This window comes from Ceratotherium simum, chromosome 12, assembly GCF_057802395.1.
Source record: "Ceratotherium simum simum isolate JZ-2026a chromosome 12, ASM5780239v1, whole genome shotgun sequence".
NCBI classification, from domain to species: Eukaryota; Metazoa; Chordata; class Mammalia; order Perissodactyla; family Rhinocerotidae; genus Ceratotherium; species Ceratotherium simum.
In genome coordinates this window covers 28324202-28350139 of record NC_141911.1, presented here as the reverse complement: position 1 = coordinate 28350139, position 25938 = coordinate 28324202, and the positions used below count along the sequence as shown (strand labels likewise).

General features: G+C 40.3%; 1 long non-coding RNA gene across 1 annotated transcript; it reads left to right on the top strand.

The window, feature by feature from the left end:
* The first annotated feature begins 703 nt into the window (after positions 1 to 703).
* Positions 704 to 25447, top strand: LOC147915808 (uncharacterized). The gene is made up of 5 exons (XR_015553797.1): positions 704 to 1030; positions 8304 to 8378; positions 19647 to 19758; positions 22877 to 22957; positions 25008 to 25447. It is a non-coding gene; the product is annotated as an uncharacterized LOC147915808 (long non-coding RNA).
* The last annotated feature ends 491 nt before the right edge of the window (positions 25448 to 25938 follow it).

Sequence of the window (25938 nt, the reverse complement as noted above, 5' to 3'; positions counted from 1 at the left end):
CAGGCTTTTCCTTTTTGAAATTCAGAAATAAGGCAAGTAATAGATTTTTTAAAAATCTACAGCTATCTCATATTTATTTTTAAAAGTCCTGCATTAACTAATTGGGCAGAAGCACCAAGTGCTAACATTCAAACTCAGAAACTTATTCTCTTAATCTGATGGTATAATTTTTTCTTCATAATATGTTCCATTATCTTACATTGAGTTATTATAATATAAAGCCATTAATGCCCATATATATTGGAAGCAGTTACATTTATTCAGTCACACACGCACACACACAAACACAAAACACAGATCCCACTGATTTTTATTCCTTTTCTTTCCACCAAAGTCAGCTCAAAGAAAATAAAAGGATCTGTAGCTCCATTTTCACATTATTTAAGAGAAAAGGAAGAGGAACTCATAGCAACCTTACTTACACAGCTGGCCCCACGCTTGGCTCCAGGAAGAATGTAATCCCTGACTCTAATGCAAAGAACTTTTAAAGGCTGAGGCATGTGAGTAGAACATATTTCATGGTCAAGAGTGTTCCACATTTCAAATATTTCAGCTCAGCTTTAAAAGCTCCCTTGAAAACTACTGATTGCAAATCAAAACGGTTACTTGGAAGCTGGCTGTGGATAACTCAGTTTTAAGATGGGTGAGATTTCTTTTTATAGTTTAAAAAATAAACTTTAATTTGAAATTCTGAAAAAACAAATGCCGTACAGAAGCAGTTTTCATTCAAATAATTTCCCACGGATTTTTAACCCCTGGGAGCCCCCTAGTGTCCTGTTTGGAAACAGCCTCAGAAATGTCCGTCTCACGGAAGTAAAAAGGATTGAGAGCGTTTGCTTAGCAGCCGCGGAATAAACAACACCTTATAAAATGAGGAAGGCCGTCCCCCCGCTGGCCATCCCACGTAGCTGGGGCTCAGAGCACCAGCGTTTCCACGAACTGCGACTCACCTTACCATCTGGACCGTTCACAGAGTGACATTTGTCTCCCACCGCTTCTAAGAAGAGAAGGCCTAGAAGTTCATAAAAAGGTAAGAAAGGGTTAACTCAAATAAGGGAAAAAATAGAACGGGGAGATAAGAGATAAGAGTGCACATCGATAGAGAAAGACATTTATAGTATGCAGTCGCACGGTGCAGCAGTTCACAAAAAGAAGTCGTGGACTCTCTCTGATTGGAGGTTTTTTTAAAAACAGGTTAGTAATTGGCTTAGGTAGTTTGCATGTCCTGGCACAGGAGCTGGGGTTGACGACCTCCCGCTCTCTCTTTTTGCTTCTACAGCACATAGAATCAGAAGGCAGGAAGGGGATAAGGACTGTTTTCCCCACTGGAAAAGAAGTTTATAATACTGGGGAGTGGGTCAGAGACTACAGTATGATGTATAATCCTAAAAATACTACATTTTACAGTCAAAAAAGATCAAGGAATTGGAATATATAAAGAAGGAAAGAATAAACTTCCACGTGATAAAATGCCAAAAATTATAATAGAACTGTTACTTTAGCACTCTTAAATTCAGACCTCTCTTTCTCTTTAAAAGTTCTGCCACATGGAAGAAAGAGAAGGAACAATTTCAATATTGACAGTGGCCTATAAGTACCTGTAGATTTTGGCTAAACTTTGGGAGAATTCATGCATCAAAGCAATTTTCTTTGTGCTCCCAAACTCTTAAAGCACACTTCCATAAATGCAGAATTATTTTCTAGATGGTAAATGTTACCTTCTTGAAAGGAAACCATGACAGAGCTGTTTTATTATAACTATCTTATTAATTTTACATATTGAGAAGAGTAACTGACCTGACTCTTTAAAAATTAAAAATAAATCTTTGGCAGAGGCCAGATTATAACAAGCAGAAGCTTCTGCTAGCTGTTTCTAATGCAACTTTTTTAGTGGAGAAATGCTCTGGAAGTAGGTAAGAGTTGTGTGAGTTAGTAAATTTGGTTAACCACCCCTCTTCTTCCCCAAAATAGGTCTCTTTATGAGAAGACCAATACATTGCCTCTCCTGAGAGCCACCAGAGGGATTAGTGGAGGCTAAAGGGTGTGATGTTTAGAAATGGGCTCCAGAGGGAGAATGCCTGGCTTTGTGTTCTGCTCCTTTACTCTTTAGCTGTGGTCCCTTGTGGCAAGTGACCTTACCTCTCCAGCCTCAGTTTCCATCTCTAAGAGAAGAATAACAATAGCACTTACCCACCGATTTCTTGTGATGATTAAATAAGATAGTGGTGACAGAATGGTAATTTGCAATATTAGGCAATGGATTTTTAGCCCCCCAACATCTTATTGAACTTCTCAGAGGCCCTTCTCCCAGCCCAGGCAACTTGACAGGGAGTCACCATTGTACCAAGGGGAAGCCATCATGGTAAATTAGGAAAAAGCTCATTGAATTATTGGTAAGGCCAATGTATTGACATAACCAAGACGGTGGACAAACAACACTCATCAGATCTAATCAGAAAACAATTTTAATCATCCTCCCCACTGCCTTTTCAAACCTGCTCTGTAGCCTAGTAGTTCTTTTCAACTCCCTTGGATAGAAACTCAGGCATAACATTTCTAGTCACACTTAGACTTTTTGAAATGTCTCCAGTCATTTTAGTCACAGACACACACACGTACATAAACTAATCAGTGTTCGATTCTATGTAATAGAATTTTCACATTTCTTTCAAGTTTAAAGCATTTCCCTTCTCTGGAAGTTAGCTGTCCCTCAAAAATCGGAGCCAAACCTACTGAAAAGGGGGAGAGGAGATCCGTGTGGGATTGTTTTTTCCTGTGTAGACCCTCTACTCTTCACCCACCCACCCACTCGCCCCCCTTTGAGTCTGGCTCTGGCTATTCCAAAGTTGAAGGGTCATGGGGAGGGACAAGCAGTAACAGTAGATATGTTCTTGCTACTCTATTGATCTTTTTGTGAATAGGCTTATAAACTGTGGGCTTAGCAGGTATATAAAGCTGACGCTCTGGTGGGCATTTTGCAATTGCTTCAAAGACACCACTATTATTGTCTCCCTGGCTGGCTGTTGATGTCTCCTCGGCCCCTTGGAATCTGGCAGCCCACTGTTCTGTTGAGGTCACCATTTTTCTTCAGGCTGTTCTCTTGGGCAGCATTTAGGATGACCAGCAGCCTGGCTTTCTCACTTGGGCCTGTATGCATCACCCACAAGTAGTCCAATAGACAGTCACCCTCCTTTGCCCCAGCAACCTCAGGCTTCCCAATGCAGCAAGCTACTCCCCTTGGCATGGTGGACCCTCATTTTGGAACGGATAAGCAGTTGCCATCTATTGCTCATGGTCACTATTGAAACTGAACAGAAAATTATTTTCTACCATCGGGTATCATGGGGCTCAAGAGAGAAGTTTAATTCAGCTTTAGAAAACGAAAGCTGAATTCCTTGAACGAGTAATGGTTTGAAAATGTGTTGCCACGCTACAACATTCACATATAACATGTGAGTGCACATATAACACTTGGAATATTTGTTATTGTTATTAATATTATTAGATCAGAGAGACTGATATAATCATCCTCATATCTAAAGTATTTTCTCTCCATTAAAAAAAATCTATGAGCCACGCCAGCCCGGTGGCGCAAGCAGTTAAGTGCGCGCTCCGCTGCGGTGACCCGGGGTTCGCTGGTTCCCACCGGTTCGGATCCTGGGCGCGCGCCGAAGCACCGGTTGGCAAGCTATGCTGTGGCGGCATCCCATATAAAGTGGAGGAAGATGGGCACAGATGTTAGCCCAGGGCCAGTCTTCCTCAGCAAAAAGAGGAGGATTAGGAGATGTTAGCTCAGGGCTGATCTTACTCACAAAAAAAAAAAAAATCTATAAGGAAAACAAAGTGAAAAAGTAGATGATAAGACAATGGTATGGCCCATTAAAATACCTGGGAATCTTTTTATACCTTTATGGAAGGTGGAGATGAAAAAGCAACATGAGCAGGGACTGGGGCTTGTAGTAATGTTCTATTTCTTGACCTAGATGGTATTTACAAAAGTATGTTTATCTTGAGATAATTTGTTGATATGTTTATGATTTGTGCATTTTTCCACATACATCTTATCCTTTAATAAAACTGAAAGAGATGGTAGGTAAACAAACATTCACTTTATATCTTGCATCTGCCATATCTCTATATAGAAAGGGAATAGGAGAGTAATAATTTTTTACATCTTTTTTTATTTACAATGAAGAGTTCATGATGCTGTCATCGTTTAAAATTAAATTAAAAATTAAAGAACAATGAAATCTCTGAAAATTTTAAAAATATATACATGCCTAGGCCTCATCCACCTCCCCAGAGATTCTAATTTAATTGGTCTGAGGTGGAGCCCAGCAATCCATAGTTTGAAAAACTTCTAATGTGTAAGGTTATAATTCACCCTTCTAAAAGTTAAATGGCTAGTTCCGGAAGCAAATTAACATCTCTTTACACCTCTTTACAGTTAAGTGATACATCTTAGGTTTCCCTGGCAGTGAAATATCTTTAAGTCCTTCAAGACTTCCAATTGCAGAATCCAAGTGTGGTAAAGGCCTTTCTCCTTCAGTCTGGGAGAACTCCGGGAGCAGACTACACAGTGAGTAGGGCTCCCAGTTTCCCACCCCACAGCGCACTCATTTCCCAGCTCCTGTCAGGAGTACTGTTTGCTGCTTCTGTGGGCTCAAACTCACCCACTTCCTGAGAGCCATTCAGAAAGTAAAGAGAACTATATAAGGACTCCAGTCCCTGAAAAGTTAAGTATTAAGCTTTCCTTGCTGTTGTTGACCCATGCTTGTTACACAGATTTCAGACCTACAGATAGATACTTTGTTCCTGGCTCTGTGCTGACCAGACCTTCCCACTGGGTCCCTAACCTTTGCTCACCAGCCTCCTGACCTCTAGGACCCACATGCCTTCTAGAACTATAATCCTGGCTTTAGCCTATGTTCTTGGGAACAACCTTTGTCCAGCTTGTCATATGGAATTTGCTTGTATTTTTGCTGTCCATTCTAACTAACACCAGGCCTGGGCATTACCAAATGGGCCTGTCCTGCCACTGAAAAACGTTTAGCCTTATAATCTTTTGAATTTTGTCATAAAGATTTTAATTGGTACCAAGAAATTTGTAGTTCGCTAAATAGTGCTGTATATTATATCTATCTTTAAAATTGTATGCAAGTTACAGTTATTGTGTTATATTTTATAGAAATATATGCACTTTTACCGGGCACTTGGTACTTGCTCCTTAGGACATCTTTCCTGATGACCTATACCACTTCATCTACTTGTGGTAGGAGAAGCACTTTCAAGGAAAACCACCTGTCTCCTCAGACCCAGCCTTACAAATCTATGAAGTGACACTGAGTGCCATAGCTTAATCTTTCTTGTGTGACCAAGAGAGCACCAAAGAGGCATATTTCCAGTGGATGAAGTACCTGGCATTTCATCACGTTGGGTATTCTCCTCTCTGTCTACTATTATAACTGGCGAAGAGTAACATAAGCCTCCCTGACTTTTCCCAGTACAGAAATCTCCTACAAGAATCCCTGTAGCCTCATTTTCTTAGAAATGTTTGTTTCATTTATTTAAAATTGTGTTTGTGTTAGAATGCTTCTGCCACAAGACCAGAAACTGAGCAATGTTTGTATGGATGGACAACAATACAGGAAACAGGGGCCAGCCCGGTGGCGTAGCGGTTAAGTGCGTGCACTCTGCTGCGGCGGCCCGAGGTTCACAGGTTCGGATCCTGGGCACGCGCCGGTGCACCACTTGTCAAGCCATGCCGTGGCGGCATCCCATATAAAGTGGAGGAAGACAGGCATGGATGTTAGCCCAGGGCCAGTCTTCCTCAGCAAAAAGAGGAGGATTGGCAGATGTTAGCACAGGGCTGATCTTCTTCACAAAAAAAAAAAAAAATATACAGGAAACAGATAAAATGTATGACTGCCAATTTGACATATATTGAAATAAAGATAGTTATACAGTTGTTATTTCACTTCTGGAAAATCTGGTGGTTTATGCATGTAATAATAATCAGCATTGTTTTATAGTTCTAAAATTCAAGAATGTATAGAGTCATCACGGAGCAAGAGAAGAATTAGGTAAGTCTCAGGCTACCTGAATTCCTTCTAAAAGCCCTCAGACAATCGAGACAATGAAACTTCTCTGTTTCAGCTGTGGGTGCTGAAGGCATCCATACTCTGCCTCCCACCCCACTCGCAGGCCACACACACACAAGCCAGGACAGACATGCTGGCCTGAGGTCATTCTTGGCTTAGGATAGACCAATGCAAGTGGATTTTGGCCTGTGTAGAGGAGTAAAGATTGGATAAAGCTGTCTTGATTCTTAGACTTCTTGCAGGAAACTAGCGCAGAGCTACAAATTATCTCTTCTCTCCTCACCTAAGGCGTAGTTTGTGTAAAAGAAATAAGCTGCAGAGAACATTTAAAGGAAGGAAGGCCCCCTGGCTACGCTAGATTAAATCTGGCACATTAGAAATGCGTTGGGGTTATAAATAAACACTATAAAAGTGCAGGAGAAGAAGACAGAAATTTGGGGTCCTTTTCCATTTGTATCTAGTAGTTTTGAGACTCAGTTGTGTTCCCCACTGTGATTCAGACATGTGTGGCATATCTGATAAATTGTGGGAGTGTGGAAACTACACATGCACGTTTTATGAATTGATACAGAACCTGATTAGAAAATACAGCATGTGTTAACAACACATACCCTGCCCGTCCACCGGTTCCCGTCACCCCAGCCCTATAGGTTCAAGCCCCAGGAAAGAACTACAGGCAAACACGGATGGAGATATTTTCATGGATTAATCTGTGAGATATCAAGACCCCAGCAGCATACTTTGGTTTCCAGGCAAGGAAATGTGATGCAGAGTCAAGGAGCATCCCCTCTCCCCACCACTTCCAGGTGTTGGCAATTTGGGGAGCACTGGTGGGCAGCCACGTGGACCTCATGGTTCCCACAGAAGGCAGCAACAACAGTAGGCTCAGCAGTGAGTCGCTCTGAAGTAGCTGCATAGACGGGAAACATCTATGAGAGGCTAATGTGTGGTAACGAGTACTGACTGGGTTATAAGCACATGGTGACAAGCCCTGGCGTCCCAGTGACACAACTGCATGCTTTTTTGAGAGGTGCTGGAGGTCTTGTTTTATGTAGGAAAGGATAAAAGTCAGCGCAATTTGAGTGACTCCCGCTACAGAGTACTTGGTACCCATAGGCTGGTGAGACTCGTGGAATGTAGGTTGCACAGCCACTTGATGTTTATTAAAGACCCACTAAGTGCCAGTCACTGAAGCTGGGTTCTGTGGGGCGTATGCAGTATCTAAGGCACTGATTAGCTCAGTAATGTCTCAGTAAATATTCAATGACTGAACGAATGAATGAAAATATTAAGATGATAAAGCACAGTCAGTAGACCAGTGGTTCTCAAAGTGAGGCCCAGCAGCATCAACTTCACCTGGGAATTTGTTAGAAATGCAAATACTTGAACCCCATCCCAGACCTCGTGACTTAGAAACTCTGGAGGAGAGGCTCTGTAATCTGTATTTAAGAAGCCCTCCAGATAATCTGCTGCATGCTAAAGTTTGAGAACCATGGCCCTAGCTGAGGAACCCCCAAAAGAATGCAGCAGGCCAGGAAGAAGAAAAGAAAATGCCAAAAGAGGAAAGATAGAATAAAGTAAAAAGTTGTAAGAAGATTCAAAACAACATTTGCAATTTGCATAAGGTTGTTCTGGACCTTTTCCCTCTTTATGAGAGTTCAGTTTCCTCCTCGACATTTCATCCATTGGATTGGAGAAGACAAAATATGTTACTATCACATAGTCTGCCCAGCCAGCCACCCTCACCTACCCAGCCCTATCGCTTCTAGTCCCTTTGTCAAAGGAAGGTCATAGCGAGTAGACATTGGGAAAAGAAGAAATTGGAGAGAGGCTACGATTCACAACCCATGGAATGAAAGCCAGGAGCACTCATGGCTGAGTGTGGAGGGACTGTCTAAGGAAAAGGGCGGGAAGAAATCAAATCCCCTGTAGGCCACCAGCAGTTCTGCTCCCATGAAGATGCCTTTTATAGTAAAATCCCAGTTTTCCAAAAGGCAGTCATCAGGTTCCCATGGTCACATAATGTGTGGCATAGCCAAAAATTATAAGCCAAAAGGCTTTGGTGAGAAGCCTAGAATGGGTTCTGAAATTAAAAAGATGAACAGATACAAAGCCATGTAACACATAGAAGAAAATTAAATATTTTATAGGAATGAACATGTCGTTTCTCTAATATAACACACCACAATTATTTTCCCACAGGAAATCACCAATGCTGTGGTTAAGAATGCACGTTATTTTGCAGCATTTTGGGGAGTGAAGACAACCTTGACTGAGGTAATCACCAGCTCAGAGGCAACACTCCTTGTCTTATCTTTGCGCTAATTACTTATGATAGAGAAATAGCCAGACAGTATAGTTTATGGCAGTAAATCTGCATTTAGTTCAGTTGAGCTGAGGAATTTGTAAACAAAATATTCTCATCTCAGCTAGGTGCTTTTAGCAAGTGCTATGGACTGAATGTTTGTGTCCCCTCAAAATTCATATGTTGAAACTTATTGCCAACGTGATGGTATTTGGACATGGGGCCTTTGGGAGGTAATTAGGTCACAAATTAGCTCTCATGATGGAATTAGTTTCCCTGTAAGAAGAGACAGAAGAGAGCTTGTTTCCCTTCTCTCTGCTCTCTGCTATGTGAGGACACAGCAAGAAGACAGCTATCTGCAAACCAGAAAGAGGGCTCTCACCAGAACCCAACCATGCTGGCACTCTGATCTCAGACTTCTCAGCCTCCAGAACTGTGAGAAATAAACTTTTGTTATTTAAGCCACCCAGTCTGTGGTAATTTGTTATAGATGCCTGAACTAAAACACTAAGATATTTAATTTTGCTCAGTTTCATCATCTGAAAAACTGGGATTATTATATCCAGTTCACAGGATTGTTCTAAGAATTAAATTATATGTTATATGTAAAACATTTAGCACAGTGCTTAACACATAGTAAGAGGTATTGGCTCATTTGCGTGCTCTTTTTCTTGCAACGATGATGTGAATGACAGCATTCTCTAAAGAGACCATAAGAAAACACTGATGGATAAAACATTGATCAACACATAATTTCAGGTTCAAGAAATAGTTGTGATGGGGCCAGCCCCGTGGCCTAGTGGTTAAGTTCAGTGAATTCTGCTTCAGCAGCCCGGGATTCGGTGTCCAGGTATGGACCTACACCACTCGTCAAGCTATGCTGTGGTGTCGACCCACATACAAAATAGAGGAGGATTGGCACAGATATTAGCTCCAGGCGAATCTTCCTCAAGCAAAAGGAGGAAGATTGGAAACAGATGTTAGCTCAGGGCAAATCTTCCTCAGCAAAAAAAAAAAAGGAAGAAGAAGAAAAAGAAATAGTTGTCAGTCTTACTAAATTACTAATGCAGAAAATTATCCAGAATTTGCTTCATTGTCTTCTTCTATACTTAACAAAGGACTTAGACAATCAGGAGTATATTCTGCGTGCTACTTTGGATTCAAATCTTTGATCATTTTTGCCTTTGATATTTAGAACTAGTCTATGGTAACCACTTTAAGGCTCTAGTAAAGTGGTACCTTGGCAATGTAATTGAAATCAGGGGACTTATCATAGAAAGTATTAAGTATAGATCACACATTGAAGAGTTTCCCCTCAGGAGACTTGACACCTCCCAGCTGGTTAGACACACTTCCCCTAGGCCTCTGGCAATGTTACTGGAACAATAATGACGGACCAAAATAGTAGTATAATTGTTTAATATTAGTTTTACTATTCTTAATAATAGAAACTCTTAGGGTTGGTGTGAAGATTAGATGAATTAATAAATAAAAGCCTTTACCATAAAAAAAAATTAAGTTTGTCATTACCAGGACACTGTGGTGGGGAAAAACTGACCTTAGAAATATTCACTTATTATGGCTAAAAAAAGATTCAGAATTAATCATGCCCATTTAACATTGATCAGGGGAGAGGTCACCCAATTATTGGATTATTTCAGATAGCCAGTTCTCCTGGCAGATATCTCCCTATTATGGAGAACTTGTAATGGGTTCTCAGAGACTGAGGTATCTGTTACCATATCTTCAGTCTCTTATATTAGTCTTCTTATTTATTCATTTAAAATATCTTTGGAGCGGGCCGGCCCCATGGCTTAGCGGTTACGTGAGCACACTCCGCTGCTGGCGGCCCGGGTTCAGATCCCGGGCGTGCACCGAGGCACTGCTTCTCCGGCCATGCTGAGGCCGCGTCCCACATACAGCAACTAGAAGGACGTGCAGCTATGACATACAACTATCTACTGGGGCTTTGGGGAAAAAATAAATAAATAAATAAAATTATAAAAAAAATAAAACATAAAATATCTTTGGAGCAATTACTATGTGACAGACACTGTCAGGTCACTTTGGGTATAGCAGTGAAAAAGATACACAATGGTCTAGCAGTCAAGGGGTGTATAGGATCCTACCTTCTAGATTGGACTCCCTTCTAAAACTTTCAGCTCTATCAGTTCTCTGCTTTCTTTCCAATCTACCACCCTTAGAACCTGCCCGAACCTCACAGACATGTCTGGTTTCAGATCTCAATTCTTCCCATTCCATCTGGTCTCAATGCCTACACACAGCCTCAAATATGACAATTCTCGTTAGGCCAAATTTGTCATCTGCCAAACGATAGTACTAGACTGGTTTGATTAGTCTTACAGATTATTCATTTCAGTTCAATAAATAATTCAACTACCAACCTGTCATAAGTTTCAAACCAAACCAAAGCTTATTTTCACTTTCTCACTTATTGGATCCTAGAGAAAAAGACATTCTCCTTTTCCTTATAAAAAAAATCCTTTAAAATTAGCTGAATTTCAGCTAACAGGTAGATAACGTTGCCTCTAAAATATGTAAATTTTTTAAATAAATGAAAAAAGTTTAAAAGATAGGTATGGAATTTCTGGAGGTAAAGCTTTTAAATGTCTGAGAGGCTCAGCGAATCTAAGTTCATCACTAAACGTTTTTACTACTTTTCTAAGTTTTCCACAGAGAGCACAATTCACAATGAAAACATATAACTTCTGCTCCAGCAGTATGTCACGCTAGATACTCTCAAAGGCCTTCTTACTTTAAATTTTGACCCAGCATAAATAAGGAAAAACATATTATATATTGTTTATAAGTTCTCTAAAAAGGAAGGATTTTCCATTTTAAATTTTCCACAAATGGATATCAGTTTATATGAGGTGAATTTAAGAAATCACCAAGCATACAAAGAAAAAAAAAAAACCGAGAGAGAGAGAAATTTTAGCATCATCAGAATCCAAATATAAATTTGCTAGATATAAATAACGTTTAAAGGAAGACAAAATGAGCATGCAACAAGAAGGGATTCAAAATGATTGAGTACATATTTAAAAGAAATTTAAAAATAACATTTAGAAATGATAAAAGAAATTGTTGAAATTAAAATTCAATGAATACAATTTTTGGCCGTGGACTCAACAGTGTAGCTGATATTGAACTACATCTTCTACCAAAAATAAAAGTTGGAAAAACATATAAGCAATCCTTCGAAGGCGTTGGAGAGCCAGCACAAATAATATTGAGCAGTTCGAATCCTTAAAAAAGGAAAGCACACAAGGTACACTGCACATTCACCTCAAAATTTTCCCGTGGGTATTTTTCAAATTGTGGCAAGGGTGAAGAGAGCTCAAGAAGAAGGCAGCAGTCTCATAGGTCTGAGACAGATATTGTGTTTAGGAATGCCAAAGGAGCTGGGATTTGAGGAGCAAAATATTGGAGAGAAGAGAACCTCAGAGAAAGTGCCCAAAAATATGCGTTCAAATTTCCCTCAAATTGCTGGTCACCTTTTGAGCTGTGAACATGCAAGGCAAGCCTGAAGAAATGCAGTAAACAGCATCAGTCATTGGTGTCAAAGGTAAGGCCCAGGTACTCAATGGAGTCCTCCAGGAGTTGTTAACTGGAGGTAAGGAAAATATGGAAATAGTGCTGATAGACCCCACCCCACCCATCGTCCAGAAACCCCACCAGGCTTTAGAGAGTGACCTTCAGCTGGGGCAGCCCAGTTACTAATGTGCAACTAGGGCTGCTACCTTCACCGCCAGCCAAACGTGGACGTGAAGGGCACTTGAGCTTAAGCTTCTTTAGGTTCGTGATACATCCACCTCTACGTAGAGCCTGGTTAAGAGAGGCGCATTTTGCCAGTAGCCAGCAATCCTAGAGAGTTGGACAACCAGGAACTATGCTGACAGAAAAGCTGCATTCTCTACCTCACAGTATAGGAAACTTTTTGATCTTTCCTGCACTCCATTCTCCAAGATGGAGTTAGTTGTTACCTCTTTCTCCCTCTGATTTATTCTCCCTCTATACATCCAATAATTCCCTCTGCTTATTTCCATTATTTCATTTACTGCATGGTGTTGTCATTTGTAATTAGCTGGATACTTTTTTTGGTTTTAGGCAACAGAAAACCTGAAAACCAAACTCAAGCTTCTACAAAAAGAAATTTTATTGGCTAGGATCACTTGAACATCCAGAGGTGGAGTAGGCTTCAATGCAGTTCAGTCACGTCTAGCTACGTTTCTTTGTGATTCTCTTAGCTGTACCCTGTCCAATGGCTGGCTTGTCCTCCTGATCACAAGGTGGCTTCCTGAAGCAACAGACTCTACATGATCCCTCTTTCATGTCTAGGTAAAAAAGATTATAAGCATCTCACAACCACCAAACAAGATTTCTGAGCTTTGTGCAGAAGACAATCACTATAGATAAAAGAATGTTGTATAGGTTTACACCTTGCTTACATGCTTATTGCTGAACCAATAACTGTAGTAAATGATTTTGAATTGTCCCTGGAGCTGAATGTGGTATCAATCCCACAAAAATCCCTAATCTACTGGCTGTTACACAATGGAAACGGTTAGAATGGTGTTGGGTAGATAAACAAAACATCCATTATAATCGTGGTAGATTTTTTCTCTTGCTCCCATAAAACCCTGAGAGCCTGGACAATAGAGACAGTACTGACATATCTCTGTATCTTCAGGTCCTACCTCATAACCGGCATATAATCAGTATTCAACAGTCACCTGAATGAAGGAAAAAATAAAATAACAATTGATTCTCCTCAGAAATATATTTGTCACCAAGCATTCCTATAATTCTTAAAGCATATTGTAGTTGTAATAATATTTGCACAACAGCTTATTGTTCAATCCCACCATGCATGGTTATAATTTTTACCTATTGCTTCCCGGTCTCTCACTTGATTTCAACACATTACTGATTATTTTTAGAGCTGCTATTAACACAGGCTTCAATTGCTGTCCTGTCTTCCCCTTGAGCAGTGAAGCAGTTGCCATGGAAACAGAATCCAATATGTCTCTCTAGAGGCTCACATCAATGCAGTTTGATGAGAGGGACTAACATACTACCTCCTACCTCTATTTTATAAGTCTGAAGATTTATTACCTCAAAGATGCTATTCATTACTGGGGTAAGGCATACTTGATGAAGTATGGGTTTGACAGCTTGTCCAAGAAGATGTATCAGAGCTCTCATCTGGAAATAATGCCCTATTCAGAGTTGAAGAAAGGTTTTAATGCTTGAATTGTCTAAAAATTCCAAATAATAAGGTAGATTTCATTTAAAGGTGGAAAGAAGGATCATTTTAATTGGCACCACTCATTTAGCATAAAGTCAGACTCATAACTTTTCACAGAGAGCCATGTATGCTGATTATGTGGGGGAAAGGATGCGTCCCCCCCAACTCCACCTACACAAAAAGTGAGATTTGAAATCTAATCCAGCTAGACTGATAGAGAGAGGGAGGTGTAAATTCCCAAGCATCTCTGGGCGAGGCAGCTCCCGTTAGCCAAAGACAATTCTCTAGAGAAAGTTGTGGTTCTAAGCTTTAGCTTCTATACTTTCAGCAGCTGGGGGAAGGGTACACTGGCTATGTGAAGAACTCTATGGGGAACCAATAGCATCAACTACATATGAGTGGAAATGATTCATCACTAGGTCCTAAACTCTCAGCTGGAACAAATTTTCATGGTGTAAGACCAAGTTTGACCTTGTCAGCACTCCAGAATCTTTTATTTGGTGGCTGGATGTGCTATGGAATTTCCTATCCTGTTGTCAGATGTTTGCACAGAGTCTATCTCTGTGGGTAACCTGGGTTAATCCAAGGACATGGTCCAGAAGAAGCCAGGATGGGGTAGATGCAGGTGACAAAGGGACAGTGAGGGAAAGATTACAAAACTAAAACCAACTATATCAACAGGTACCTAAAGCATAGAGACCCAAGCAAAGCAAGTGGTGAGTAGCCAAGCCACAGCCAAGTAATCATAAGGGATATTGAATCCTAGAGCTAGGCAGCTAACTATGAGCTCATGCATAAGAGCCAAAAAGATATATATACAGCCTGGAAAAGGGTCAATTGACTGAGATTGGTACCACAAAAAGAGAAGGACAGAAGATGAGGCTGGGCTGCAAGACAACAGTCAGGATCCCACCTGCCTTTGTTGTGGAATCCCAGTAGATTTTGTTGCAGGATCTTTTTCTTAGTGCAGTGTTTTTTTTCGGTTTTAGTTTTTGTTTTTTAAAGATTTTATTTATTTATTTATTTCCCCCCAAAGCCCCAGTAGATAGTTGTATGTCATAGCTGCACATTCTTCTAGTTGCTGTATGTGGGACGCGGCCTCAGCATGGCCGGAGAAGCGGTGTGTCGGTGCGCGCCCGGGATCCGAACCCGGGCCGCCAGCAGCAGAGCGCGCGCACTTAACCACTAAGCCATGGGGCCGGCCCTTTGTGTAGTGTTTTTAAACTAGACAAGCAAAAGGCTTATTTTTCATTTCGTTTTGTTTTTGATTATCTGCTTCTTTGGTTCACAATCCTGACTCTATCAAGACTATATTTTAAAGATGATTCTCCATATATCTGCTGTTGGTCTATGCCTTCTCTTTCCCTGAATAAAAAAGAAAATTATCCATGAGCTAGATCAAGGCTGACTCTCCTACATGCCCTGGTTGCCACAGTTTGGTTGTTTGCTGTGTTAACCCCTGCCCTTGTCCTAACCTCATCCCAGCTGTTTCCAAGGAACATTCAGTTCCCATCATTTTTCTAGGAGAGAAGCAGGTCAAAATTATTAATGGAGTTTGTTCTACATACCACCAGCTTTGGAAATTTTTTTTTTTTTTGTCAAGACATGCACAGGCTTCCTAATACTGAATACCTCCACAACAAAGCCAGACCACACTTGGCTCATTTCCACCTAGGATTCAGAGGCATTCAAGGTTGCCAGGTTCTCTGCAGGGCACTCTTTGGGGCTGTTTTCTGGCCTTCTTCATACTAGGACCATTTCCAAGTGGCTAGGTACAGATCTTGTTCTTACTTGATTTGCTTTGGACAAAATTTCTGACCTGCTGTTACGCTACCTGACTCTTACTTTTTGCTCTGAACTGCTTAAACCCTACCCTCCATGCCTGCCCCATTGCATTCAATATGTCCATTCTTGCTTTCTCACCCATTGGTCGTTTTGACAATCTGACTAAACTCTTCTCTCTCACTCGATTGTAGAATGGCTCCGATGGCTAGACAGGATTGAGTGAGAGAGTGTCATAGAAGAAGATGTCAGAGGAGAGCTCAGAGCAGGCCAAGGAGTTGTAGACAATTGTAAAGACTTTGGTTTTTACTCCTAGTGAAATGGGGAACCATTGGAGAGTTTTCAGCTGAGTAGTGAACATGGTCTAAAAATAATAGAAAAGAATCATTCTGGTTGTTATTTTTGGAACAGACTTCTGGAGGTGGAGGGGGAGTGAAAGCAGGAAAATCCTCTACAGGACTGCGAAATAATTCAGATTGAGATGATGGTGGCTTGATCCAGGGTTGTTGTAGTAGACGTGGTAAGGTAAGATCAGCCCCAGATATATATTTTAAAAGTCAAGGGAAAAGGTTTTCCTGACAGATTGGATAAGAAATATGAGAGAAAGAACAGAGGCAAGGCCAACTCTAAGGGTTTTGATCTGAGCAATTATTTAAGCTCTTACATACTATTTCAAGAAATCATTGTGCCAGACATTATTCTAAGCACTTTGCCAATCACAACTCAATTAATTCTCATAACAACCCTATGAGATAGATGTTATTGGTGGCACCATTTTATAGATGAGGAACTTGATGCACAGATTGCTTAAATGACTTACGCAAGGTCCCAGTGAATGTTGTTGCCGTTATTGAGATGGATCAGTGTAGGAGTGGAACAGATTTGGAGCAGGGTTAGGAGCTTAGTTTTCTACTTTTTTAAGGTCTAGAGACCACTAACTACCCACCTGTCCAGGCTTGGTCCACCTTTGCTTTCAGCTGCTATTAGTCCATGGTATACACTTCTTACCTGCAGGGGTTTCTTTAGACTGGCACCAGAGCTCCCACAGCTTGATCTTCCACTGGAGATAGTGGTATGCTGGCAAATATTTACCAATCCCTCAGGGAAAAAAGTAGTTTTTGCTGAGTATTTGAAGATTTCTGTGGTGTAAATATTCCCACCATAGCCAATTTCAAACGTGACTTTATTGAGTATGGAACTTGGAAGAGATGCACACAATCTGCCCTCAGCTGTAGCATGTGACCAAGTGGAACCTCTACAATAGTTTTAAAGTGCTAGAGAACATCTAACAATGGTAGTTTGGGGCTCCCAAATGAGAAGGAGAATATGGTTGGAAATGTAGCCTAAGCAGTTGGGAAAAATAATTTAGACTTGAACTAGACATTGAAGTAAAGATGATAAAGCAAGAATAGGCAGAAGAAATCCAAGGATATGGAATAACAAAGGGGCTACCTAACTATAGGAGAGTGAAATGGTTGAAATAGTGATTCTTGGTTGATGGCACAGGGGTCCAGAGCAGAGATGACTAGGATGTAAATCTGAAGAGACTTCAAAGTCAGGTCAGCCAATCAGAAGTTTCAGGAATAAGTAGAAGAAGAAACCCAGTCAATGTAGAAAAGAGGCATCAGAGATCTACAACAGCAGGCAATAGCAGAAATACTCAAGCATAGTGTTTTGCCAAAAGACTGCTTCTACAAACCATCTCCTTCAGAATCTTTGGGAGGCATTTAAAACAATATTTCTGATTCAGTGTGTCTGGGTTGGGTCAAGGAAATATATGCTTAAAAGCTCCATTAAGTGATTCATATATAATACCAGGTTGAGGAACCTGGTAAAAATCAAAGGCAGAGGAGTCAGGATATCAAGGAGTCCCAAGAACAAATAAAAGACTCCTAATTATGAAATTAAAGTTTAGGGCCAGAGCAGCAATGCCTTAAAAGCACAGGACAAAGATAACACTGCAGCCATGTAAATGGGATACAGAGGTAAGAACTGATGCTGAGACCTGAATGCCAAGGAACATATTAGGCATCCTTAGTGAAAGTTCACAAAGAATCTTGTATATATCACCAAGAGGTTTTTAACTTCTTTGTAATGGATGCCAAGAGGAAATTTTATTCAGGGAAATGATATGACCATTTTACTTTCACAGTAGGGTGGAGGATAGAATACAAAGAAACAAGACTGGAAGTAAGGAAACTAATTAAAGAGGCAAATCAAGCAGAAGATGATGGAGGCATGAACAAAGCCATGTCAGTAGGGATGGAATAATGAGGTTGGTTTTAGAGATATTTTAGATTTAGAACTGACATAGGTTATCTGATTGGATATGGAGAGGGAAGGATAGGGAGAAATTGAGAATAATTCCCACATTTCTGGATATGGAGAGGGAGGGATAGGGAGAAATTGAACAGGATTCCCACATGTCCAGCTAGGGTGATTCAGTAAACAGTGTCATTCGGGGAGATAGGCATCTATGAAGAAAAAGAGAGATAAGAAAGGATGTATTCATCAGGACTCTCGACTGCAAATGAGAGAAAATAACTCAACTGGCTTAGGCAAAAAATGGCTTTTCTTACTTTGTGGAATCTAAGAAAGGATTAAACCAACAATGGTATAGTGGACTGTGGTAGCTACAATGTTGTCTTCTCAGAATGTATTTTAATATCCCTTCCAATAAAAGTTTTTGTGTTTTGAGGACACCTATTTGTGACCTACCCACAGACACAAAGGTAGCGTATGAGCTGGGCTGGCCAGTCAGATTTCCCCATGCTTTTGGCCAGAGTGACCTGCTCAGAGGTGGTCATGAGACCTGAGCTAAGCCAATCAGGGGTCTTCTTGAGAATTTTCCATTCAAGTTAGCAGAGACTTTTCCCCTAGAGCTTTTGTCTTTGGGGTCACCACTTTAGGAAGGATGAAAGACTGGAGCAACTTGTAACCCTCTTCCTCAGCCCCCTAGAAAAAGTCTAACTGCATGAAGTCCAACTGTGACCAACTCAAAAGCTGAGACAAGCAGAGATGAGAGATGGATAAGAAAGAGACCTAGCAATTCTGAGCTGTCTGTTCCAGACATCAGTAGAGGCCTGGTTAAGGCAGTTATTTCTGTGGTCACGTTAGCTGCTTCAATATCCTTCCCAACCACATAAGAAAATAAATTCCTTTTTTCTCCCTGAGGCTAGTTAGCAATGGGTCTCTGTAATACAAAGTATAAGATTCTCCATTAATACCTACTAAAAGGCTAGAGATACAACTGGGCCTCAGGAGAAACTAGATAAGACGGGAATACCACCAGAATCTAGCCCTCCACCTTTCATCTCTGCCTTGCTTTGGATATTGGTTTCATTCTCTCTCACTACAGACCCTACTTTCCTTTACATAGTTAGAAATGTGGCTACCAACAGCTCCCTGTTTTACTTCTCACATGTTCTACCTCTATTTTTGAACTTAGTTCTATCTCTATTTTTGAACTAGGGTTCTATCTCTATTTTTGAACTTGGAAGCACAGAGAGTAAAAGTCAGGTTTTTTCTGCACAGTTTTACTCTCTGTGCTTCCAAGTTCAAAAATACTAAAGAAAAGATTCTAATTGACCTACCTTGCGTCATATAATAGATCAATCAGTTATAACTAGGGTTTTGAAATACTATAATTGGCTTAGCTTGGGTCAGGTTGATATCCCTGAAGCAATCAAATGAGGCCAATGGGGCTGACTCATGTAAGAAAATAGCAATGCTCGAGGAAACCATAAAGTTATAGAAGGGAGAGGAATAATCCCATGAAGAATAGAAGTACTGTTCCCAGAAGAAGGGCAAACATAGGTATAGGTGTCCCTTATTGGAAGGATAATGTTTTAAACATGTTGAATTTGAGGCCCTGTGAAGGGCTGAAAAGAGGCCAAGGAAATGTGGTGAGTTAAAATTATTACTCAAGTCTATAAGAGACAATTGATGCATATAATTGATTTTGATAAAACAGGTCATCTCAGACTATAAACTTCAAATTCTATACATAATTTTACCTCAAGATTACTTTCAACTCTAGTTTTCAAAACAATTTTGCACACTTTAAAATGGTTATGTGCTGTAGTGGAGTGGATATTGTGAAGTGAGAGAAGAGAAAGGTTGTGAATCACAGTGGCAGGATGTTAAGAGCAAAAATCCTGATCTATGTTTCTCCCCTATTGGGCAGGAGATAATGCAATGGACTAGCAGAACATCTGCACCCCAAGAGTTTGGATCTGAGCAACTGGAATAACGGGATTGATTGAGAAGGGGAAGAATATGAGTAGGGCGGGTTTGGGGTAAGTTGGAATTTTCTCTCAGACATTTAAGTGGAGATGTTAAGTATACTAAGGGAAATACTAGGGACTGGATTTCAGAAGAGCGCTCTGAGCATTCCAATATTAAGAGGTCAGGAATTAAAGGAGGAACCATCTGTAGTGTAAGCCCTGACAGTTGGATTTTCTTTCTGTAATGCAAGTACCTGACTTAAGCTTTGATTGCAGAGGCAGCCACTTCAGAGGCCTCCACTTCAAAGATGGCTATCTGGAATAAGCACATTGCCAGCCATGTGACTAGATGAAGAGCCAGGCTGCCTCCCCCACTAAGCCTCCTTTGTTTTAGGGATCTTGGTTGATTCTGATAACTGACCATTTCAGCCGTTTGTTTTTTCTCTTCCCACACTTTAAATTCCTGCTCTTATTGAATCCACCAACACAGAGTGAGCCTGTGAAATCCTAGGCCCCCACCCTCCACCTCAATAAAAGCAGAACCCCAGGCCCTCACTCTGGCAGCCCTCCCTCCCCCATGACCTCATTGTGTGGCCCCAGGTGTGCCATGTAATTTCCAGGACGTGTAAGTAATAAACCTTTTTTTTGTTCAAAGTTTTCTGATATTTATTGCTGAGGATGTCTTGCAATCATAATAAGAACTACAAGGGCCAGTCCAGCCACAACATTGGTTATCGACCGGCTGAGACCAGCACAAAACACCATCCAAGCAGATTAATGAAGGAGCCTTCAGAATATAGGAGAAACACCAGGTGAATGTGGTGTTCTGGAAGCCATATGAATGAAAAACATCACAGACAAGGGAAAAATCAACTGTGACAGATGCTGCTGAAGGGTCACATAAATAATGACAGAGAATTAACCATTGGGTTTAGCAACGTGGCTGCCATTGGTGATTTTGACAGTTTCCATGGAGTGGTGAGAGCAAAAGACAAGAGTTATACTTTAGCCATAAATGCCAGCAGGAAAGACAGAACTTAAGTGGGACACTGTCCCGGAAGCTAGAGGATGCATAAGACACAGCACCTTAGGACTCTGCCTCTTCCCTATTCATAACGTCCCGTAAACCACACCCCTTCCCCCACACACAGGGACACCACCTGAGGGAGATAAGCAGGGATTGGGGGATTGATAAACTGAGCACTATATGCGTGGTTTTTATTTTGCCAAGAGGGACTGAGTATTAGATAAACCTTCTGTTTAAATGAACAGATCAGACTAAGCTTTAAATCAAAGTTAATGTTTTTCCTTCTTACCAGCAGGTGGGGAGAAAGACCAAATCTAGGAAAGACAAAACTAAAGGAACTACATTTTATCCTCATATTGGATTTGTTGCCTATTTTAAGTGTTTGACTCTCATTGGGTCAAATTTTTATTATAAATTTTTTTCCAGCTTTATTGAGTTATAATTGAGAAATAAAAATTGTATATATTTAAGGTGTACAATGTGGTAATTTGATACACTGTACATATACTTTGCGAAATGATTACCACAATCAAGCTAATTAACACATCCATCACCTCACATAATAACATTTGCATGTGTGTGTGATAAGAACACTTAAAATCTACTTTTTTTTAGCAAATTTTAAATATGCAATACAGTATTATTAAATATAGACATCATGCTGTAATTTAGATTCCCAGAACTTATTCATCTTATAACTGAAAGTTTGTATGCTTTGACCAACACCTCCCCATGTCCCCCACCCCTCAGCCCCTGGCAATCACCATTGTACCCTCTGGTTCTAGGAGTTTGCCTTTTTAGATTCCATGTATAAGGAAGATCATGCAGTTTTATTCTTTCTGTGACTGGCTTATTTCACTTAGTATAATGTCCTCTGAGTTCATCCCTGTTGTCTCAAATGACAGGATTTCGTTCCTTTTTTATGGATGAATAATATTCCATTATAATACATATAGTAACATTCCATTATATACCACATTTTCTTTATGCATTCTTCTGTCAGTGGACACTTAGTTTGTTTCCTTATCTTGGCTATGCTGCAATGAATATGAGAGTGCAGATATTTCTTTGAGATACTGATTTCATTTCCTTTGGAAGTATTCCCAGAAGTGGGATTGCTGGATCCATTATGAATTTTCACTAATAAACTTCCCATATCAGATCCACAGCTAATGGTTGACATTTTTTTTCAAATACATCTAATCTTTTTCTTGTGATTATTCGGCAACTGTAAAGCTGTCTCTTACTAGTGGTTTTGGTCCATGAAGTTGAATAACATCCAGGTGAGATCCTAACGGGAGAAATCAATATGTCAAGTTTGAAAATGAGACAACCCAGGGGCTGGCCTGGTGGCATAGTGGTTAAGTCCATGCACTCCACTTCTGCAGCCCATGGTCCACGGGTTCAGAACCCGGGCGCTGACCTATGCACCGCTCATCAAGCCATGCTGTGGCAGCATCCCACAGATGTGCCACTCCTCCTCACCAAAAAAAAAAAAGAAAGACATCCACCTGAAAAGTAAAGGATAGTGGGAACAGAGTCAAATTAGGAGGACTAAAAAGTCAGATACAAAAAATGTAAAGAAGCAGTTGATTGGCAGTGGATGAAGAAGCCTTTGAGAATTTTTGAACATACGTGCTTCATGTATTTTTTTTTCTTACCTGCTTCAGATACTTACTTGCATGTGCATTTCAGGTCTATTTAAAGGGGTCAGAATGAAGCACATATCTCATAATATTTTGGAAAGTATAGTAAGAATTAATAACCCAAGCACTGAAATCAAAGAGATACTGGCTTGAGAACTAGCACTACCACTTACTAGCTACATGAATCTGAGCAAGTTACTCTTTGAACCTCGCTCATTGTCCTCAACCATAAAATGAAGATAAGGATAACACATAACTCACCAAGTTGTTCTAAGAATTGAACAAGATAATGCAGATAAGGGTCTTCATGAAGTCCCTGCCAGTAGTAAATGCTCAATAATTATTAGTTATTATTAGTGTTGTTATACACCATCCAGAAGGCTTTCTTTTAGAGCCCTATCAGTATCTTTCTTTCCTCATTTATTTCTCCACCCCACTTAGAGCCCTTGCTAGATCACATCAGTAACACTCTCATCAGCACCCTCCATGACCTTTCTCCTCTGTCCTTCCACCACAGATATCATGTTGACTCACCCTGTAAATCCATGGACTAGAAACACTGTTGAAGAAAAATCACATGGTTTTGCCAACAAGCAAGGTATGAGGCTGTGTATGTTCATTGGAAGGCATGTTAAAGATTTCTTATGCAATAGGATATCCTGGCAACGATTGACCTCAAGAGATTTTAATTTTTTTCTTTTTTAGATGCAACATGATTTTTTTTTATTGATGTTTATAACATTGTGAAATTTTGGGTTGTACATTTTTGTTTTTCCATCACCATATATATGTCTCCCTTCACCCCTCATGCCCACCCCCTACCCCCATTGCCCCTGGTAACCACAATACAGTTTTCTCTGTCCGTGTGTTGGTTTATATTCCACATATGCGTGAGATAATACAGTGTTTGTCTTTCTCTTTCTGGCTTATTTCACTTAACATAATACCCTCCAGTCCCATCCATGTTGTTGCAAATGGGATGATTTTGTCTTTTTTTATGGCTGAGTAGTATTCCATTGTATATATATATACCACATCTTCTTGATCCATACATCAGTCAAGGGAGACATAAGTTGCTTCCACTTCTTGGCTATAGTGAATAATGCTGCAATGAACATAGGGGTGCATAAGCCTCTTTGAATTGTTGATTTCAGGTTCGTTGGGTAGATTCCCAGTAGTGGGATGGCTGGATCATAGGGTATTTTCTATTTTTAATTCTTTGAGGAATCTCCATACCACTTTCCATAGAGGCTGCACCAGTTTGCATTCCCACTAGCTGTGTGTGAGGGTTCCTATTTCTCCACATCCTCTCCAACATTTGTTGTTTTTTGTCTTGGTGATTATAGCCATTCTAACAGGCGTGAGATGATATCTTAGTGTTGTTTTGATTTGTATTTCCCTAATGATTAGTGATGTTGAACATCTTTTCATGTGCCTATTGGCCATCTGTATATCTTCTTTGGAGAAGTGTCTGTTCATTTCCTCTGCCCATTTTTTGATGGGGTGGTTTGTTTTTTGTTGTTCAGTTGTGTGAGTTCTTTATATATTATGGAGATTAACCCCATGTCAGATATTTGTTTTGCAAATATTTTCTCCCAGCTGGTGGGTTGTTTGTTTATTTTGATTCTGGTTTCATTTGTCTTGTAGAGGCTCTTTAATCTGATAAAGTCCCACTTGCTTATTTTTTCTTTAGTTTCCCTAGTCTGGGTAGGCGTGTCATTTGAAAATATTCCTTTATGACCAATGTCAAATAGTGTGTTGCCTATATTTTCTTCTATGAGTTTTATAGTTTCAGATCTCACCTTTAGGTCTTTGATCCATTTTGTGTTAATTTTTGTGAATGGTGATAGCAGATGGTCCACTTTCACTCTTTTGCATGTGGCTGTCCAGTTTTCCCAACACCATTTATTGAAGAGACTTTCCTTTCTCCATTGTATGTTCTTAGCTCCTTTGTTGAAAATTAGCTGTCCGTATATGTGTTGTTTTATTTCTGGGCTTTCAGTTCTGTTCCATTGATCTGTGTGTTTTTGTACAAGAGATTTTAAATTTTTGATGAGTAAAATCAAGTAAAAACTTTTAATTAAATGTGGCACTGGGCCCAGTGGCACAGCAGTTACGTGTGCGTGCTCCACTGTGGCGGCCTGGGGTTTGCAGGTTTGGATCCCAGGAGCGCACTGACACACCACTTGTCAAGCCATGCTGTGGTGGTCTCCCATATAAAGTAGAGGAAGATGGGCACAGATGTTAGCCCAGGGCCAATCTTCCTCAGCAAAAAGAGGAGGATTGGCATCAGATGTTAGCTCAGGGCTAGTCTTTCTCACAAGAAAAAAAAAAAATTTTTGCACTATGAGAAGTTTTTGGTCTCTAAACATATAGACTAAATTTCCTGGACACGCTGTTCCCTTGTTTTTAGAAAATCAACAGACAAGCCCTTTAACTATACAAATTTAAGGCAAGTCTTTGTTCTTGACAAAATTGTGGCGATCTTAAGTGTTGAACTTAAGTGTTGTGGTTTGATTAGTCATCACGAAAGGTAGAATCACAGCTAGATCTCTGAGAATATTGACTTCATTTCTTTTATTATCATTATTATTGTTATTATTGGTTGATTTGTTTGTTTCTTTGATTTTGTTTTTGTTTGCTTTAAGTTTTGAGCATTGCTTGCAGATGAGGCACAGAAGACAGAAGCGGATTTACTGAAAGACTGAGCATGAACAGAACTGCTCCAAGACCCAGAAGACATCATAGTGAGGAGAGACTTCCTCTGAGATTCTTATGGAGCCCAACAATGCTCTGCTCCCTTGGGGAGCTGAAGCTATGGCAACATGGGTATGGTGCCACGTACCCATTAGTCATAGCAACAGGAGAGCTTCTTCAGACTACTTTGATGGTAGTGATGTTAGCCTGAGGAAGCCAGAACAAGAAAGGAAGACTATGAAGATGTCACACTGGGAGTGTGAGCACCTGTGAGGCCTCCCTTTGGAAACTGGCAGACATAAATGTAAGATACTTGGATGCTGAGGTCTTGTAAACATACTGCAAGGGGCATTACAGTTCTGACATTAAAAATAAAAGAGTTCTAATTTTATATACACAGGCTGGCGAGGATTTCTTCCAACCTCCTTATATGACAAGTTTTAAAAAATGAGATTAAGTGTCTTGACCAAGATTACCCAGGAAGAGACAGTGACTTACGCATCAGTACTTTGAACTACAGTAAGTTACAATAATATAGACTGAGAAAGTAAAACTCTTCCCTATCATTCACCAGTCCAGAATCAGAACTGCAGATAAAGCCAGGTGCAAATTTATCAGAAAATAACATTTCTCCCAAATACACACTGCAGCCATAAAATGCCATAACGGCCCAATTCTTGGAGTGTCTACTGATTTCTTACTGAGAAGTCTTCTTTTCTAAAATCTTATTTGCTAAAATCTAAAATTATTTCAGTAAGCCTAAAACATTCCACTCTTGTGTGGAGGAGTTAAGTCATGTGACAGTGAAGCAGCCTTGATTTATGGTCCACGTGCAGAGCTTCAGATAGTGGGTCTCTGGACATAGCATTTGACACCTATCTT